This window comes from Lycium ferocissimum, chromosome 1, assembly GCF_029784015.1.
Source record: "Lycium ferocissimum isolate CSIRO_LF1 chromosome 1, AGI_CSIRO_Lferr_CH_V1, whole genome shotgun sequence".
In the NCBI taxonomy this organism is placed as follows: Eukaryota; Viridiplantae; Streptophyta; class Magnoliopsida; order Solanales; family Solanaceae; genus Lycium; species Lycium ferocissimum.
This window is the reverse complement of record NC_081342.1, coordinates 54362503-54382022: the sequence shown is the minus strand read 5'-3', so window position 1 is coordinate 54382022 and position 19520 is coordinate 54362503. Positions and strand designations below refer to the sequence as shown.

Genomic DNA, 19520 nt, shown 5'->3' with positions numbered 1-19520 from the left:
AGATAAGTCAGAGTATCTTATCGCATTAGCAACATTTGACACAAAAAAACCCATCATGTTTATGGTCGGAGACGTATAGGCAAATTTATTTTCTAGAGTTCGACAAATAAAATTCTGGCTAGTTCTTGTTTGTGCCAACTCTGTCATAAGTTGTACCATTCTTTCGCCTAATATTCCTTCCCTTGCCGCTTTCTCACTTTTAAACATATCCCATTTTTTTGACATATCCTCTTGTTTCTGTGATATCTGGTGCAGACTTGCTAGCAGGTTGGATGAGGCAGCTGAAGAGTTAATGGCAATTTCTACCGGCATCGGTTGCTCATCTGTGTCCCATTCTGTATTTTCTGAACTTGCTTGACTTTGTGTAACTCGTTCCGGTCCTCGTGAAGGCTTTAATCCAGATAGGTAATGTTGATTAACAGAATAATTATTTGTGATTACTTCATAGTTACCCATTGCAACACCAAACTTTTCTACCAAGCGAGTTATGGTCGATGGAAAAAATAGAGAATGACAATCATCTGAATAGCTTACAAGAAAGAATTCCAGATTTTTTCTTAATCGGATAAATCAACATTACCCTCTCTAGATTATAGTTTGATGTATTCTGGTATGTCATTAATCTGGAACTCACAAATTTACCCCATGCTCTAGCAGTTTCTAACATAGACGAACCAGCCATGCTTAAAGAGGTCCTGTATTAACTCCTAATTCCATTCGGGCATAGGATTTCGAAAGCTTCTTGTATAAACATTTCATCTCTCCCTTCAGTTTTAATTTTGGTATCCTTATCATCAACATCCATCAATTCATAGATACCATTCAAAATATGAGAGTGAAAAGGGATTATCTTACCGCCTACTTTCGAAGTTCTATCAGATTGATTGATATTCGTGTAGAATCCCAGAACGATTTCCGGAACAAAGTTCTCCCGATTTGGCAGAAGCTTTCCCAACCTAGATATCGAACATTGTCTAAAATCTCCATTGTATAATCTCCATCAGATGGCTAGAAGTTCAACACACACTCATGTGTTATTGTCCTTTTGCTCTCAGAAAGTCCCACTAGTGAAGTTTTAGATAATGCTCTTATTGAGGAAATGCTTGTAGTGGATGCCATTTTGTTGCTGGTGTGCTAAAAGACTCTTTTTTTTTTTTGTGGGGGGGGGGGGGGGGTGTTCTTCTAGTAGAGATTCTGAAAAGGGGAACAGAGAAAATTAGGAGCAAGAGAAATGGTGGGTTTTGATAGTGAGTTTATTAAACTACTTATGGTGGTATGTTGAAGCAAAATGGCGGTGGTAAAATGTGGATTTAAGGTTGTTGTATCTTAAGTTGTGGGAAAGTTGAATTTTGGAAATTAATTCATACAGTAACTTTCTGAAATTGGATACAGCTTTTGACTTCTTTGCAATCCAGACTTGGTAATAAACTTTATTCCCACCAATTAATATGATTGACAGCCAAAACTTAAAGTTTTGTACTGTGTCTAGATTTATTGTTTTTCTGATTATTTTTTTAAGTTTTTTAATTAAGAGAGACAAGAAAAATTTCAGCTCTGTTTTGCTTTTGTTTGGACCAGATTTGTTTTGTTCTTTTCCTTTTTTTTTTTTTTTTTTTTTTTTTTTAAAAAAAAAATATTTGTATACACGTAGAGAGAGGTACACAATATATGTAAACAACAAAAATAAATGAGTTTATATACTCTAATAAAAAGAGCGTCACTTTTTTTCTTTAACCACTTCATCTACTACTAGTGAGATTTATATTATTAATATAACTATAGACATAACATTCATAGATTTAAAAGTTGTTTTGTTATATAAATTAAACTACTAATAATTAAAAAAATTAAGAAGAAAGAGAAAATTTAGTTCTGAGTTTAATATCTTCAGTTCGACTTATTAGGTATAATTTTTTTTAAGCAAAAAGGACTGTTGAAACTTGTTGGTCAAATATCCTGGTGACATAAGGCTTCAATCGGTGACCATTTACCTTGAATTTTTCTCCCCCGTTTATATGTTGTAAAACGGCACCATATGGGGTAACTTCTCCCCCATTTATATGTTGTAAAACGGCACCATATGGGGTAACTTCTCTTACAATGTATGGTCCTGTCCAACGAGACTTGAACTTTCCCGGGAATAATCTCAACCGGTAATTGTACAACAAAAATTGATCTCCAACCTTGAACTCTTTATGGCGAATGAGCTTGTCATGCCATTTTTTTTCTTTTCTTTGTACAATTTTGCATTTTCATATGCTTCAAGTCTAAACTTTTCCAATTCATCAAGTTGCAATAAACGGTTGGTACCTGCATCTGGCAAATTCAGATTCAACGATTTTGTAGCCTAATATGCCTTGTATTCTAATTCTACAGGTAAATGACAAGCTTTTCCATGGGCTAGTTTATAAGGGGATGTTCCTATGGGTGTTTTAAAGCAGTTCTATATGCCCACAAAGCATCATCTAATTTCAAAGACGAATCTTTTCGAGAATAACCAACAGTTTTTTATAAAATTCGTTTCAATTCTCTATTGGATAGTTCTACTTGTCCACTGGTTTGAGCATGATATGGAGTTCCTGTTTTATGAGTAACTCCATATTTCGACAACAAACTAGTAAACTGTTTATTCATAAAATGAGTTCCTTGGTCACTTATGATCACTCGAGGGGTTCCAAATCTAGAAAATATATTTTTCTTAAGAAAATCACAAACAACACGAGTGTCATTTTTTTTTTTTTTTGGTGGCTATTGCTTCTACCCATTTTGAGACACAATCAACAGAGACTAAATTATATTCACAACCACTTGAAGGTAGAAAAGGACCCATAAAATCAATTCCCTAAACATCAAAGATTTCACACACAAAGATAGTTAAAAGGCGTCTCATCCCTTTTGGAAATGTTACCAGTTCTTTGGCATTTGTCGCAAGCCAAGACATAATTTCTAGCATCTTTGAATAGAGTTGGCTAGAAAAAACCAACTTCAAGCAGTTTAGCAGTTGTCCTTCTTCCTCCATAATGTCCTCCTACAGCACCATTGTGGCAATGACTTAAGATGTTGTTCATTTCTGTTTCTAGTACACATCTCTTGATTATTTCATCTGCACAAAATTTAAACAAGTAAGGTTCTTCCCAGTAATAATGTCTAGCCTCTTTTTAAAGCTTTTTTCTTTATTCGTAAGAAAAATATTTTGGGACCCATCCTCCACCCAAATAATTGGCAATGTTAGCATACCAAGGTGGTTGATTTACAACTGCTGAGAGTCCATAGATATGCTCATCAGGAAATTCCTCCTTGATATCTGATGTCTCAGTAGGAGAATTTTTCAAACGTGACAAATGATAAGCTACCTGATTTTCTGATCCATTTCTATCTTTTATTTCAAGATCAAATTCTTGTAAAAGGGTATCCATCTTAAAAATCGAGGTCTGGCATCCTTCTTTGCTAAGAGGTACTTTAAAGCTGTATGATCAGTGAATACTGTAACCTTCGTTTCTATCAAATAGGAATGAAATTTGTTAAATGCAAATACTACTACCAATAGTTCTTTCTCAGTTGTGGCATAATTCCTTTGAGCTTCACTAAGCGTTCTACTGGCGTAGTAGATAGGCCTAAAATCTTATCTCTCTTTTGTCCCAATACAGCTCCAACTGTTGTATCACTCATCACACATTAATTGAAATGGCTGACTCCAATCAGAAGAGATAACAATGGGGGCATTAGTTAATTTTTCTTTGAGAATTTCAAATGATTTCCTGTAATCATCTGAAAATTCAAACTTCACATCTTTCATCAGTAGGTTAGTCAGAGGTCTTGAAATTTTTGAAAAATCTTTTATAAACCTTCTGTAAAAACCAGCATGTCCTAAGAAACTTCTAATGCCTTTAACAGTAGTTGGGGGAGGTAATCCTGAGATAAGATCAATTTTTGCTTTATCGATTTCTATCTCTTTAGCATTGATTTTATGACCTAAAACTATTCCCTCTGTTACCATGAAATGACACTTTTTCCAGTTAAGAACCAAATTTGTCCCTTCACATCTTTTAAGCACCAAAGTTAAATGATAGAGACAATCTTCAAGTGTCTTACCAAAAAGCGTAAAATCATCCATAAAAATTTCAAGGAACTTTTCAGTCATGTCTGAGAAAATAGCCGACATGCAACGCTGAAATGTAGCAGGAGCGTTACATAATCCAAATGGCATTCTTCGGTAAGCATACGTACCTTGGGGGCATGTGAATGTGGTCTTATCCTGATCCTCTGGAGCAATTGATAGCTGATTATATCCTGAATATCCATCTTTCAAGCAATTGATCAATAAAAGGCAATAGTAAAAACCATGACCTACCACTCTTTCAAGCAATTGATCAATAAAAGGCAATGGATAATAGTCTTTTCTTGTGGCTTCATTAAGTCATCTATAATCAATACAGACTCTCCATCATGTGACTGTTCTAGTAGGTATAAGTTCGTTATTTTCACTTTGTATTACAGTCATACCTCATTTCTTTGGCACTACCTGTACATGACTTACTCAAGGGCTGTCAGATATTGGATAAATGACACCTGCTGCTAAAAGTTTCACCATTTGTCAGGACCCAAATTACGGATTGTGCGGGCACCTACCTTATTGCTACCTGATAGGCGAACCCTTACCAACCAAACCCCTTCGTAAAGTTGTTTTGAAAGCAATGTAACCAACAATAGTAAGTAAAATAAACATTTCGAAGACATTCTTTAATTCTTTAAAAACACTTCAACTTTTCCAATAATCTAGTCTAAACGGGTACAAGAGCTTCTAAATTACAGAGGGATAACAAATAAAAGACACAGCTTCCGCCTTCGGAATGAGATGTACAGATGTTGTAGGAAGACATCCGCCGCTGCACTAATGAAACCTTCAAGCAAACACCTAAAACACATCTACACCCTGAAAGATGTAGCAGGAGTAGTATCAGCATACCACATGTACTGGTAAGCATCATAGGTGGACTAAGATTATTTCACGCAACACGATATAAAATCAAACATAAGAGATATAGTAACACTTCTTTATATCCTAATCTTAATTAAACCGTTTGACTTAACATGCTCCTAACTCGTTACCACGCCAAGCAATATTAGGAAATAAGGACCAACAGTCAATAATGATCATCTTCCAGAAGGACTCCTAAGCCAATTAAACCACATCAATTTGTACAGAACGGGACTCAACCTCCCTACCAACCAACACTCAGTGGACCCACTAATCCTTACCTTTTCCCCTTTTCCCTTAACATACTCAGAATTTAACGATTAGACTCGATCAACACATAATCCACAAAGGACACCAGACTCAAACCACTTATCAAGTATTAAGTAAGAACAAGTAAAGCAATGCAGTCAATGATATCAAATCAACATACTCTCAAACACTTAGCCACGCTAATTTGGTCAAGTCAACTTACCTTCCTTTATTTATCAACGAACTATGAGGTTAATTGTAACGCCTCATCTCCACTATCATGAGAAAGTCAATTGTACTTACCAGGATAAACCATGGCTATATGCCATAAGACCGAACTTCGTTCTGCCACATTACAATTATGAACACACAAGTACAATGCAATCAATGTTAGTATTGTATCTGTACACACATGCTAAATGGTAATGTTTGTCCAATTAGTCATGACCTGCATGGGACCCATGGTGTCCATGTAACACTCGCTCTGAAACTGACCTCGGATCACGAGCCCATAACTAGGCCACATTCTCACTCCCTATCAAATGTGCCTTTTCATATTTATATTATCTTTATCATCACAATTTATTTCCGTTCCATAATTAATTAAGGAATGTGAATAATCAATAAATCTATATCAAGGAACCTAAATCACCATGTCACAAGTCATATAGAGACTCAAGAAATCAACCTCCTAACAATGTGGATGCTCCATGAGGACACATAAAATAGGACTACATGTCATCACACGATAGCCATGCCAAGACTCAGACTTGACTCGCCAATAACACAATTAAGGAAACACTCCGAATGAACAAGAAAGTAAATAATGACGATTTCCGCATGCTCAGTACATAGAATAACGATAACATGAATACTCAATAAGGACACCAATAATTTAGCCGCAGGTCGCCCCTACCCATCGTACAACAATACTCTATTATGGCCAACTCGGGAATTGCATATGCCCCGCCCTCTGACTAGATCAATAACAAACCCTATTCCCTACTTTGCTTCCCCTTTTTAGGCCTATCAACGACGCATCTTGTTTCTCTTATTCACTTAATGGCACGATGCCCCCAGAAATCAGTATTTATCTTAACCTAAGCAATATCTAGTCGAACTCCATGTTCGAAGACCAAAATCATGCTTTCTCCCATTAATTCTATAGCATATATATGATTTACTAATCAAAGTCTAACTCAAGTAAACCATAACGTACCTCGTTGCCGAGAAGCTTTCACGAATGTTCATGGAATATCCACTCTCAAATCTTTGAGCCGAAAATTGTGATAGAGAAATCTGTAAGGTAGATAACGCGAAGGATGTTTGAAGGGCTAATTTTACCTAGTCACTAAGTGTTTTACTTAGGGAATACCCTAATGACGGCTTAGCAGAGGGGTTTTATGGACAAGAGGGTTTAAAGCCCGAGATAAGGTCATTAAATGCGGGTTCTGATTCGCATATGCTGCTGCAGCGGACTAGCAGTCTGCTACAGCGAGCTCACTATGGCTGTCACTGATCCGCTGAAGCAAAGACGTTTCCCCCGGCCCCACAACTCTTTAACTCTTATCTAATTCAACTGCGAGTAAATATTACATTTAAAACTCCTCCGTAGACCAATCATATGACGATGCACTTGGTTTTCATACGCGAGATGCGGAAGGTCTAATAACGACTAGGCGTGTAACGACCCGTTTGGTCATTATAGTCTCTTCGGCATTTTTGCCCGTTCCTGAGCATTGATTAGCTCACTTTTGACCCGAGAGGACCATGTACACGCTTTTGGAGGTGTCTAGACCGAATTCAGCCAACTTTTGTGAAAATATAGGCTTAAAGTGAAAAATGATTGATCAAAAGTTGACTTTTGGAAAAATAAACTTTTTTCAGAATTTCATCAATTTTGAGATGTCTGGATGGTCGTTTAGAACTTGTATGTGGATTTGGTTCGGTTCCTAATGCATTCGGATGCATTTCGGGACTTGGGATGGAAAATTAAAATTAAGGCATCGAGGATTGACTCGATCAACGAGGCCTCCGTTGGAAATTTTGAGACCACAAGCGCGTTCGTAGCGTATTTTTATGCGGGTCTGTGTATTGGGTTTGTGAGCAGATGGCCTCCAAATTTTGTTTTCCTAATGACATAAGAATATACAACTTGATATATAACTAATCAGTATGGATTTTTTCAATTGGGAATAGTCCAGTATTTCGATTGAGAACTTAGAAAATTCGGGGGATTCTGGTATCTGGTGCCTGCAACAGCGGCACCGCTGTTGTGGTGTATTGGTCGCCGGAGCGGCCATGGGTATTGTTGGGTATACCGCTGTGGCGTCCTCCCAGCCGTCGTAGCGGCACCGCTGTAGCGGCCCCACTATCGTTATAGCGGTGACGAGCCAGTGTTTTCATTTAAGTATGTCTTAAATAAGCCTTAGACCCTCATTATTTTCCATTTCGATATTTGAGCTTGAAGAAACTGTTCTTAGGGATATTTGGAGGAGAATCTTGGAGGTAAATCTTGCCCATTTCTTCATTCTTCCTTTATTCCATTACCATGTTAGATTCCCCTTTTCCCTTAATAAACCCATGGTGATGGAAGTTCAAAGAAGGTTTTGGAAGAACATTGTCCCTAGGATTATTAATGATAAATTGGTGATGTTTATGTTAGATATTGACTAATATAAGCTTATTACGCATATATCTTCCACTTTTAGCGTTAAATTTCGGATTTGGAGATTTAGGGCTTACACCCAATTTAGGGGTTTTACTTGAAATCAGAAATTAGGCTAATCCTTGAGTTAAATCAACAATTAGTGGTTAGGTTATGATCACCTAGTACTTAATTTGGTATTTTGGCCTCAAATTTCTCGTTTTGCCCTTGTGGGCTCGTTTCCCCAATTTCTAGGGTTAGAATTGACCTAACTGAAATAGTAGCAATATGGGTATCATTCTTCATGATTTCTAATATAGAATTCGATTATGCTTAGATTACTTTGGTTCTGAGGTTCAGCGGAAGGGCAAGGCAAATGAGTGAGTTACTGGTGTTGCGGTTCGGCCATCCAGGTAGGTTATGGCTTACCGTTGGTGAGACTTCATATAGCGAAACATATATTTAGATTATAATGTCAGAGACAGCATATGAACCTTCGGGTATGAAGTCGGGTCGGATATTGCCTTAGGTTGGGCCCTGATATGTGTTGGGACTAGCCACCTCGTTATGTGTGCTTTGATTGTTCCATTGTGATGGTTTGATGCCATGAGTAGTTGGTAGATATTGAAATCTGTGTTATCGTCTTGATTGAGATAGAATTGACCTATCCGTTGTTGGTATTAGTACTTGGATATATTGTTGGCGTACCCACTGTTGGTGCTTGTAATATTGATATATTGTTGGCATACCATTGTTGGTATTGTGATATGATACTTGTTGGCGTACCCCACTGTTAGTACTTATGATATTAAACTTGATTGTTGATGATTGATATACGCATCGCACGCATTCTCACACATTCATGATGCATGGCCGATACCCGGTGATGATCCGGTATCATTGATCGAGTAAACTGATATTTTGATAAACTCTTTTATTTGAGTGATTGTGAAAAGGCCGATATACGAACATCAATTCCGGAATCATTGATTGTGTGAAAATGATATTTGATAAACTTTTTTACATGATTGATTGTAAGAAGGCCGGTGTCCGAGGTTCAATTCTAGAATCGTTGATTGTGTGAAACTGATATTTGACAAACTCTTTTACTTGAGTGATTGTGAGATGGTCGATGTCCGATGATCTATTCCGGCATCGTTGTTGCATGGCCGATTTCAATGATATTCCGGAATCGTTGTTAGTGCATGAACTCCGCGGGTCCCCAAGGGTGGTGCCGGTGAGAGTCCCCCTGTGGGCAAAGATCCGGGGTCCCGTATGTCTGTTGGGAAAGATCCGGGAGGGGTGGCACTTAGACTTCGCGAGTCACGCTGGGTTGTGCTACCGAGACGTCGATATTTTCGTCCGGAGTACATGTGTACACCTCATTTGCATGGCATGGCATTGCATTCATACCATTATTGCACTGCATTGCATTATGACTTGATTGAGATGCTTGGTGATTGGATTGCGATGATTGAATTGGATCGGATATATTCAGACTTGACATATTTAGGTTTAGATGCTTTACATAAGCGATGACGGATACTCGGTTGTGATTATATTGTCTGATGCTTGGTTGGTTTATTTGGTTATCTGCTTTATTATCTGAATTATGTTAACTATGCTTAGTCGGCCGATGATGCCTACCGATCTTGTTGTTTGTACCGGCCTGCACTGGGCACTTGTATTCTTTTATGAATGCACGGTGCCGAGTCGGATCCACTTCTGTGACCAGTGGCTGATCGACACTTCAGCTTCCTTTCGAGTTTCTAGGGTGAGCATGGCGTCCGCTGACCTTGAAGACTTCCTTATCATATGTCCTATTTTTATGTTAGAGACATAGACATTTATGTATTAGTATTCCAGATTGTATTATTCTCATTAGAGGTTCCTGTATTATTCAGACTAGACCCTAGGGTGTTTATTGTCTTTTGCACTTTCTACTACTTATATATAGATATATCGTGAGACTTACGTATTTGTTCTATGCTGTTGTTTTAATTCATTCTTTCATGTATTTATTCATTGTTGGGTTGAGGGTTTGCTTATCTAGGTGGGAAGGTAAGTGCCTGCACGGCCTAAGCAAAATGGGTTGTGATAAGGCGGGTCATTACATCAGATACTGATTAAATAACCGTTCGTCCCCGAACGGCGTCAGGCGGTTTGGGGTCGCAAAGCTATATTACACAGGACGTTATGAATTTTAAGCACCTCGTACCAAAATGCAATTTTTAAATCCTTAATCGGGTTCACTTGCCACTGGGTATCAATACCTCGGCCGTACGGAACACGCCTGGTTAGAACAGTTGTACTAACAAGGGGACGACGCACCAAACTTTCACTACTACAAAAAGGGGTTTTAGCGGCAATAAAAAATGGATTTAGCGGCAATAACAATCGCCGCTATAGCCTTTACCAGCCATTAGTCTTTGGCCGGCAATGTTGGGGTCGGTAAAGGCTTTCCCGACCATTCTCGGAAATCTTTGGTAAAGACTACTATTTATTGCCGCTAATAACCATTAGTTTTAGCGGCAACTAGTTGCGACAATTATTTGACTGCTAAAGCCAATTCATAACGGCTAACTATGTTCTTTTAGCGTCCATTTTTATAGCCGATAAATTCAATTACATTGCCACTGAAAGAGTAGTTTTAACGTCAATTATCTTGTGGCAATTGAGATGGCTATAATATCCATTTTGAAAACGTCTTCGTTTGCTCTTTTAGCGTCCATTTTAATGGCATGTAAATTTATTTAAATTGCCGCTAATAGTAAACGTCTTTAACGACAATTGTTTAGTGGCAATTCCAAAGGCTACAATATTGCTTGTGAAAATGTCTTAATTCCCCCTTTAACGTCCATTTTTACAATCCGTAAATTCAATTAAATTGACACTAAAAGTCACAAGCTTTAACAACTATTGTTTAGCCGTCATTAATAATGGCTACTACATTCGTCCAAAAAATGATCCAATTTGCACTTTTAATGATAATTTTATAACTAGAAAATCCAACAAAAATTGTTAGTAAAAAGAGAGCCGCTTAGTAGCAATAAAGTATTGCAAAATCTCATTGAATCTAAACAACTAAAATGAAGTACTAATCCTAAATATTAATGTCACAACTTAAAAAATAAACTTATATTGTTTGAACTAATATAACCAATCCTATCGAATAATGTCTTCAAATAATTTCCTCAACTCTTCATCATATTGAAATCTTCCACATGCGAAATTTACGAACATCAGACAGTATGCCTTGAAATAATAAAATAAATGTGTTAAAACTGCCCTTACAAGTGAAAACTTCCCTTAAAATAAACTTGGTCATCTTGCTCTACCCTTAATTTGGACAAAACTGCCATACAAGTGAAAACCATACTTTAACTCATGAGCTCAGAAAAGACATATTTGGACTACTTATGTTGTTAACACTGAACCACCTAAAACTTTGAAACTATTAAGCTCTTTAAGATATCACTTTATTTACTAAATCAAGACCTGTTACCGGAGATGCCCATGTAGTGCCAAAGTTTACAGTTGGTTACAGGTTACATATTCAAAAGGTAGTTTGAAACACATGCTACTTATTCATACTTTTACAGTTAATGTCAAACAAGATGGCTTCATGTTCCAGTTAAGAAATGAACTAATTGCTCTAGTCTTAGCTAGTTGGAGGATTGTTTTAAAGACGTATATTCATGACTTGAACCAAAAAAAAAAAAAAAGGACATGTATATTCATGAAGACTTAACCAAAATTTGGACAATTTGTTAACAACATTAAGACTGTCATAAGTTAGAAAAACATTTAGTTTCACCTTCAAGGAATCATATACTCAAATCAATACAGATGGTCATTACTTTAAGGAAACGGAAAAAGCGAGGCATCGAGGCGCACCGGGATTCGAATGGTGACATGATTATGGCCTTTCATCCCTTGTCAAGTGCCAAACAAAGAATATGGCAGAAGTTCTCACGGCTGAGTTTGCAGGGAAATGGTGTAGGAGCAGGCAGAAGTTGAAAAGCAAGTAAAGAAGAATACTGTGAGGATAGACAGCACGTGCAAAATATCCATGCATTTTTGGTAAAACCAATACTTTTCTAGATTGACAAAGATATTGGGAAATGCCTTGAGGAGCCTAAGGATATAGATGAGTAGTACCGTGAGAAGGTTGAGTATTTTCAGCAACACTAGGCATCCTTAATGCTTGTGGTACTCGTTCATGGCCACTGTTGGCATCAGGGACCTGATAAATATTAACACGTTAGTTGATAATACCTTTATACAATTAAAATTTCATTAAAAAAGTTTAAAAGTTTAAAAATCGAGTTACCTGTTCACTTGAGGTGCCATTGATATCTTAAGGCGTAGATTCAAAGGGAGTATATTTGCTCATTAATTCTCTCATTTGGAGTAATTCTGACTGCATAGCTCAAAGATATCATCTAAACAATTAAAATGCACATTAAATTTCAATGAATAAGAACATAATGTCTTTAGAAAGTTAGGAAAATTTGATTAGCGACTATATAGGACTATATAAAATTCAATCTGGACAATAAACCTCTTAGAAACAAAGTTCTATTTTCCTCTCTGTTAAAATAGAAGATCTTACATATTTTTTAAATCTTTTGTCGATGCTGATCTGAAGAACATAATGCGCACAAAAGAAAACAGAAGCTCGCACGCAAAAAGAAAAAGCACACATTCATTTGATTAGATCTATTCTTACATAAGGTCTTTTCTTCTTCTAATTTACTTATGTCAAAATCTGTCTAGCTTTTCAATCTTTTAGGTCTGTTTATCATTATTCACAATTTAAGCCCTTTGAAGGCTATGTAATAAATTATTGCCAATTTTTTTAGCTTGTAGGTTTTTTTTAATTTTATATTATGTATGTTTCTACCTTGGAGTTAAATTGAATTTTTCCATAAAGTCCATCTAATCTAATGGTGAAGACTGATCAAGAAGAGGAAAAAAGAGTAATCTGATTCTAACAAGCACCCTGCTTTAACTTACCACATTTAAAGCATTAGCAAACAATTACCACCTCAAATAGAAGTGTATCCTAAATTTGAAGCTCAAGTTGATTTTTATGCATTTCACTTTATTAGCATAAGAGTGATTGCGTCTAACATGAGTGCGTCTAAGATGGTATAGAAAAGATAATAAAGAGTGTAAAAGAAAAGCTTTGCATTTAGTGAGATTCACTCAACTGGAAAAAAAAAAATAAGGATGGTTAATTAGACAGGAAGTACAACAATTTACACACTTTTTTTGTCACTGCCATTTTCAAAAAGCATGAGTTCCTGTTAACTAAATGCAAAAGGTAAATATGTAGCTCTCCCATAGTCCCATGTGGAATTAAAGCTCATTGAAGTTTATTACTCCATAATACGATGATTGATAGAATTCAGGTTCACTTCTCAGTTTTTATTAATACATCATAATATTTAAGTCCTTTTATAACTTTACAATGGTTTAGTTTTAAAGCTAAAGAGATCTTCAAATTTCTGAATATATAAATGCTAAAGCATGCGATGGTCTCTACTCACAACGGACGAGTTTTCGAGCCTAATCCAATAAACTTCAAAGTGTTGTACCAAGTATTAAGCTTAGGAGATCGATTGATAACCATACAACATATCACAGAAGGTCACTTTACAAAGCTCACAGTACTTATTGCTTTTTAGATAACTCAATTGAAAACAAATAATGTTTCTTCTATTGGCAATGCATCTTTTGTCATAGACTTATGTGTTCTCTAAGGTAGCTGGAATTTCTAAGCAGAGATATTCTCCATTGAATTGGTTTTGTGTGTGTGTGTGTGTGTTATATCAATGCCCAGGAACTGAGCTATAAGCTAATAGATATTTTTAATGTTTGGATATTAGTAAGAAATTTTTCTGGTCTTTTAAGACCTTCGCGCGGATAAACTAACCAGGTTAGGGTCTGGAAACTAGAATAAAGTCATAAACATAACTACAAAGTTCAGAATAAATACCAATAATCATGACATATATCAAATAGGAATGAAAATCCAAATCATCTTTCAAACTGAAATATATTATCATTCATCATACATAGAGATGTAGGATGAGTAGATGGCATCAAAAGCAATATTAACTATTCTTCAAATTCTATGGAATTGCTCAGAATTGAATATGGAACACTGAGTACCTCTTTTTGGAATCAATAGAAACTCTTGAAGTGAAATAATCAGCACTTCTTTAATCAACCAGGACGTCAGAGCATAAAGAATATCCAATTAGACAAGTTCAAGAATTTATCTTTTACATCTCATTGAAGGTATTTATGCAATTATTTTAAATATTAGATTAATAAAATACTCATTACACATCCAAACTGAAACTCCAGTAGAGAAATTGACATTATATACAGCTGCATTCATCAACATTTTCATTAATCACCTGACTATAAATAAATCCGGTCAGGGTCTAGCAACCAATAATTTTGATAGCATCTCTCTTATAGTTGTAAATACTTTTTGAACCTTTAAGCCGCTAAAATTCCCTTAGTATTTGCTAAGAAACCTAGCAAATTGGAACCAGGGACTAGGCTTTTGTAAACAATTAAAGAGTCTGTCGTACACATTTCGAACACAGTTGAATTCACACCTCGACTTGTGGAAGATTCAACTAAAATCTCAATAGTCATCAAAAACAGTCAGAAAACTTTAAACAATCACGAAAATCTGAATATAATAACAACAGCCTTAGCAAACAGAGGAACCAATTCATAAAACAGTAGAGGAAACAAAGGAGGAATTAATCAGATATTGCAAAACACGACTTAGCAAACAAAGAAAACTTTACTTTACAAATCAGAAAGACATAGTTGGTTATAAAAAATATCAAATCGACATAACCTCAAGTGTTTGGGTACACAGGAAGCGTAATATTTTGCCGATGAAGACAAAAAAGTGAAGGAGAAGACTGATGTCAGCAACAATCTTGAAACCTACACGAAAAAGAGAAGGATACCGATGAGTGGGAGAAGATTGAGACAGCCACGGTTGAGCAGCACCTACCCAAAATCAACATTGTTGCAGAGAAGATGGCTAGCCGGCGACCTCAGTTTCAGAGAGAGAACAGTTGCTTTAGTCTACGATGCGCAGCTAAAATTGAATTTTGGGCTAGGTTTTCCTTTTATTTTTTCTTAAAATAAGTGGAGGGACTATCAAAATGTTATGAAAAAGAATTGGAGAGAAAGGCAAAATGATAAGATTGGTTTCAATTAGCGATTTTTAGTGGCAAATTATTTCTATTATCGGTAAAACTATTTCTTTCATCGGCTAATGTTCATGTGCCGTTAATATTTCAGCTTAAAGAATCAATTAGCGGCAATTGTCTTATCGCCACTAAATAATTGCTGGTAAAGGCCGTTTTTGTAGTAGTGTTTGAAAATCTTAGTCTGCGAAATCAGAAAAATCGAGGAACCCAGGACTCATATGTGATTAAAATCCCTATGGCCGGAATGGGCGGGACCCGAGCCATTGTCGGGATTCGAAAGTCAAAATAATATGTGGGTCGCTGCGGCGGTTTGCTTCTGGCTACAAGAGTATCGCTGCAAAGGGATCTAGGATCCTCGCGGCAATGAACTACCTGTGTAGAATTAAAACGGGGGAGGTGATATTTCACCCTCCCATTTCATACCTCCCCCCTTTTTCGAAAACCTCTCCACTCCCCATGATTTCTTCCCTCATTCACTCCCTTAGTCTCCTAATATTCCCCCTCTTCCCCTTTATAAATTCCCCATCCACTTCATTCAACTCCCACACTTTCAAACACAAAGGAAAAGGCAGATTTTTGGGTGGGAATAGCAAGGGTCAGATTTTTGGAGCAAAATCTTGCAATCCTTTGCCAACTCAATGTATGTACTCTTTCTACTTCTCTATTAGACTGTTAAACCCCATTATTTCAAAAAAATTCATGCTTAGGTTGCTAGGTAGTGTTGAAATATTGGGATTTTGAAACAAGGGTTTTGATTCCTTAGGGAAAGGAGATTCCGAATTATGGCATGTTATTTTGATGTTCAGAAAGTCTTAGCATCACTGATTACTTAAGATCTGCTTGAAAATGGGGGTAGAACCTTGTTGGGGTAGTGGATGCAATTAGCAGGGATGTTTTTGATAATGCTTGGAATTTTGGGTCTAATTGCTGTTAAAAAGATGCTTCATGGGGTGTAAACGACATGTATGCTAAAATATTGCCCGATCCATGTCGAAATCTGTAGAAATTTTGTCGAAAATTTGGGCCACCATTTTTGTTGGAAAAGGGTTTCTCGTTAGAGAAGATGAGCGGCACCCGCAGGTGCGGCCTCGCTGCAGCGGTTATACTACCGCTGCAGCGAAGGCTATTCGTGCAGAATCTAATTTCTGGCAGCTCTCTCACCCAGGCTAAGTTTTGTTTGGTCCTTGTTTGGGTTGTACATGTCTTATAGCTTAGCTGAACTTGGTGCAACATCGAACTAACGTGGTCTCTTCTTATAGGGACAGTCTTACTACGTCATGGCTGAACAACAACAACAAGCAGTTCCTGTTTATTCCTGATTCGTCAACCTTTAGTGTCGAAGGAGCTATATGGAGCAGTAGAGTAAGGGGTTGTTGCACGAGAGGGGTTTTATTATGGACCGGGTGGACGAGCTTGCCCCGAACTTCTAAAACCGCTTACAGGAAATTGGGTGGAAGAAGTTGGTTCGGCGCCCCGGCAATTGCAACTCCAACTGGGTCAGGGAGTTTTATGTCATGCTCCCCACTGTTGATTAGTCCTCTCCAGACATGGAGATCACGATTCGGGGCGTTCAGGTGAAGGTCAGGGCGGAGGTGATAAATGAAGTTTATGTCATGTCCACGGATCTCACATTTGACCCGAGAGGACCATTCACACGCTTCCCGAGGTCTTTGGATATGATTTGGGTGATTTTGTGGCAAATTTGGGCTTTAAACAAAAAAGAGTTGACTCAAAATTGACTTTTGAATAAACAGAGGTTTTTCTAGAATCCGCCGATTCCAAGAGATCCGTATGGTCTTTTAGAACTTGTGCGTATATTTGGTTCAGTTCCCAATGCACTCGGGTGCATTTTGGGACTTGGGTTGGGAAGTTAGTTTTGAGATATCGGGAGTTGACTCGATCAACAAGACCTCCGTTGGAAATTCGGATGCCACGAGTGCGTTTGTAGCGTGTTTTTATGTATGTCTGCATATATGGGTTGTGGATGGCCTCAGGTGATAGTCAGAATTTTAGGATGAGTTGATGAAACTTGAGCAGTTTCTGGTGTCTGGTGTCCCGCTATAGCGGCACCAGGACCGCGGCAGTGGTACCGCTATAGAGGCCTGTGCATTTGGGCAAGGACAGCGGAAGCATTCATGGGACTGTGGAAGCGTGTCACGACCCGACCAGAGGGCCGTGACGGGCACCCGGTGCTAACCCACCCGGGCACCTCTTATCGTCTTTGTCATATTCACATCTAGGTGAGCCACATGGCTTACTCATAATTTACATAGATCAATATTACTAATCTCGTTGGGCAACAACACATTATAACATCATCAAGAACTATGCCCATATCCATACACACAAGCCGACGAGGCTATCAAAAATAATATACAAAATATAAGCCGACAAGGCTGCAAGACATCTAACCATACACCACTATCTACGAGCCTCTAAGAAGACTAGGTAACATCATATAGGCGGGACAGGACCCCGCCATGCCCATATGTATATACACAAAAGAATAATACCCAAAAGCTGTAGCTCCGGATGGAATGGAGCTCTTCTATGTAGTCTCTGAATAAGAAATCTATGGATCAAGCCTGTCTCCCTGTCCACCTGCGGGCATGACGCAGCATCCACAAACAAAAGGACGTCAGTATGAATAATGTACTGAGTATGTAAAGCATAATCAATATCATAGTAGGAGCATAAGAGACATCATAAGAAATAGCATAAGATATAGCATAAGATGGGAGAATCAGGAGGTACCTCTAGTGGCCTTCATCATATCTACTTACTTGTCTTTCATAGGGACCATATATATATATATATATATATATATATATATTCATATTCGTATTCGTATCATACCCGACTATGAAGGTTAGGTGTTTTACATACCCGGCCATGACAAGGCTCGGTGATACACATACCTGGCCCTACCAAGGCTCAGTGTTATCCGTATCCAACTGCAGTGGTGTGCGCGCGATAGATCATACCCGGGCATATAAGCTCGGTGTTACATAATAGTTATACATACTTAGACGCGTATACGTAAAAGTCCATAAGTATTATCAACATCATTGTTATCATCGTCTTCATTACATCTATCCTTAAAGGATCAACTATTATATAAAGGAGGTACTAGTATCGTGAAAGTATCGAGAATCATGAGCTTTGGTAATCTTAGAGATAGAGTCATTTGGAAGACACTGTGGAACTCATGAAAGGATATATATAGCAAAGGAACCATGCCTTAATGAAAGAAAGGTTAGCCTTACATACCTCTTTGGCTTCTTACTATCTAACGTTCGCCGTCGAAGCTTGAATAATCTACATTTAGAAGGATTCATACGATGGTTAAGCCTTAATGATACTCTTAAATTCAAACTAGCATAATTCATGATCTAAGGAAAATTGGGAAGCACTTCCCCTATTTCGTCAACTTCCACAATATTACAAAACAACTCCCAACAACCACAATAACATCGACAATATCATATCATAATCAAGTGATCACATTCCATTAAGCCTTACAAATTCATCCTCATGTTCAAATTATACTAATAACTTCACACCCAACCTTAGAACATTTTCATACAATGCTTCCTCATCACTATTTCTACCTTCCATAATAAGATTATATCCATGTCATACTAAGAATCATGACTCAAGTTAGCTTACTAATCAAAAACATCATAAAAGTTACATTTAGCCCTCATTTTCTACTTTCTTCTTCTACCCAAGTTATTCAACAACCAAGCATTCATGATAACATGAAATAAGCATGAAAACTAACCTTTTATCTCATGGGAATGAGCTTTGGAGCAGCTATCAATGTAGGTGAAAACCCTAGTACTCAAGAATTCCTTGTAGTCTACTAACCCTAACAAGACTTCTAACACATGGGTACCTTGATTCTTGCCTCTTGATCTTTGTTTTCTCTTGGATTGGAGTGGAATATGCTTGGATAAGGGTTTGGAGCTCTCAATACTTGTGGAAGATGAAAAATGAAATAAATGAACAAAGGCCATCTATTTATACAAAATATAAAAATCAGCCCGATGGACTTATACGGACCATTATACGGTCCGTATAAGTGGACCGTATAACACCATCATGGAAAAGCCCCTTTATGTAAATGTCAAGGTATACGGACCCCCTTATACGGACTGTATAAAGTTATACGGACCGTATAAGTGGTGGTATAACTCCCAGTTATGCGAAACTTTCACTCGTTGATTCTTTTGACTTCCAATCCTCGTGGAACCTTCTTGGCACTTACACAATACTTCATTAACCATACAATAGGCCCTATAGCAGCCCCTCAAGATATTCTAAATAAATATTAGCTCAATTATAGCGAAAACCTTTCCGAATTCGACTTATATTTCACTTCCTTCAACAA

The 19520-nt window shown here is 37.4% G+C and overlaps 1 long non-coding RNA gene across 2 annotated transcripts; it reads right to left on the bottom strand.

Moving 5' to 3' along the window:
• Positions 1-11769: 11769 nt before the first annotated feature.
• LOC132055562 (uncharacterized) lies at positions 11770-15287 on the bottom strand. 2 transcript variants are annotated; one of them, XR_009414607.1, is made up of 3 exons: positions 12208-15287; positions 12036-12120; positions 11770-11852 (listed from the first exon to the last, which is right to left on the bottom strand). It is a non-coding gene; the product is annotated as an uncharacterized LOC132055562 (long non-coding RNA). The 2 variants fall into 2 exon arrangements; XR_009414605.1 differs by lacking the exon at positions 11770-11852 and having other exon boundaries at positions 11861-12120; positions 12208-14855; positions 14926-15287.
• Positions 15288-19520: the final 4233 nt, after the last annotated feature.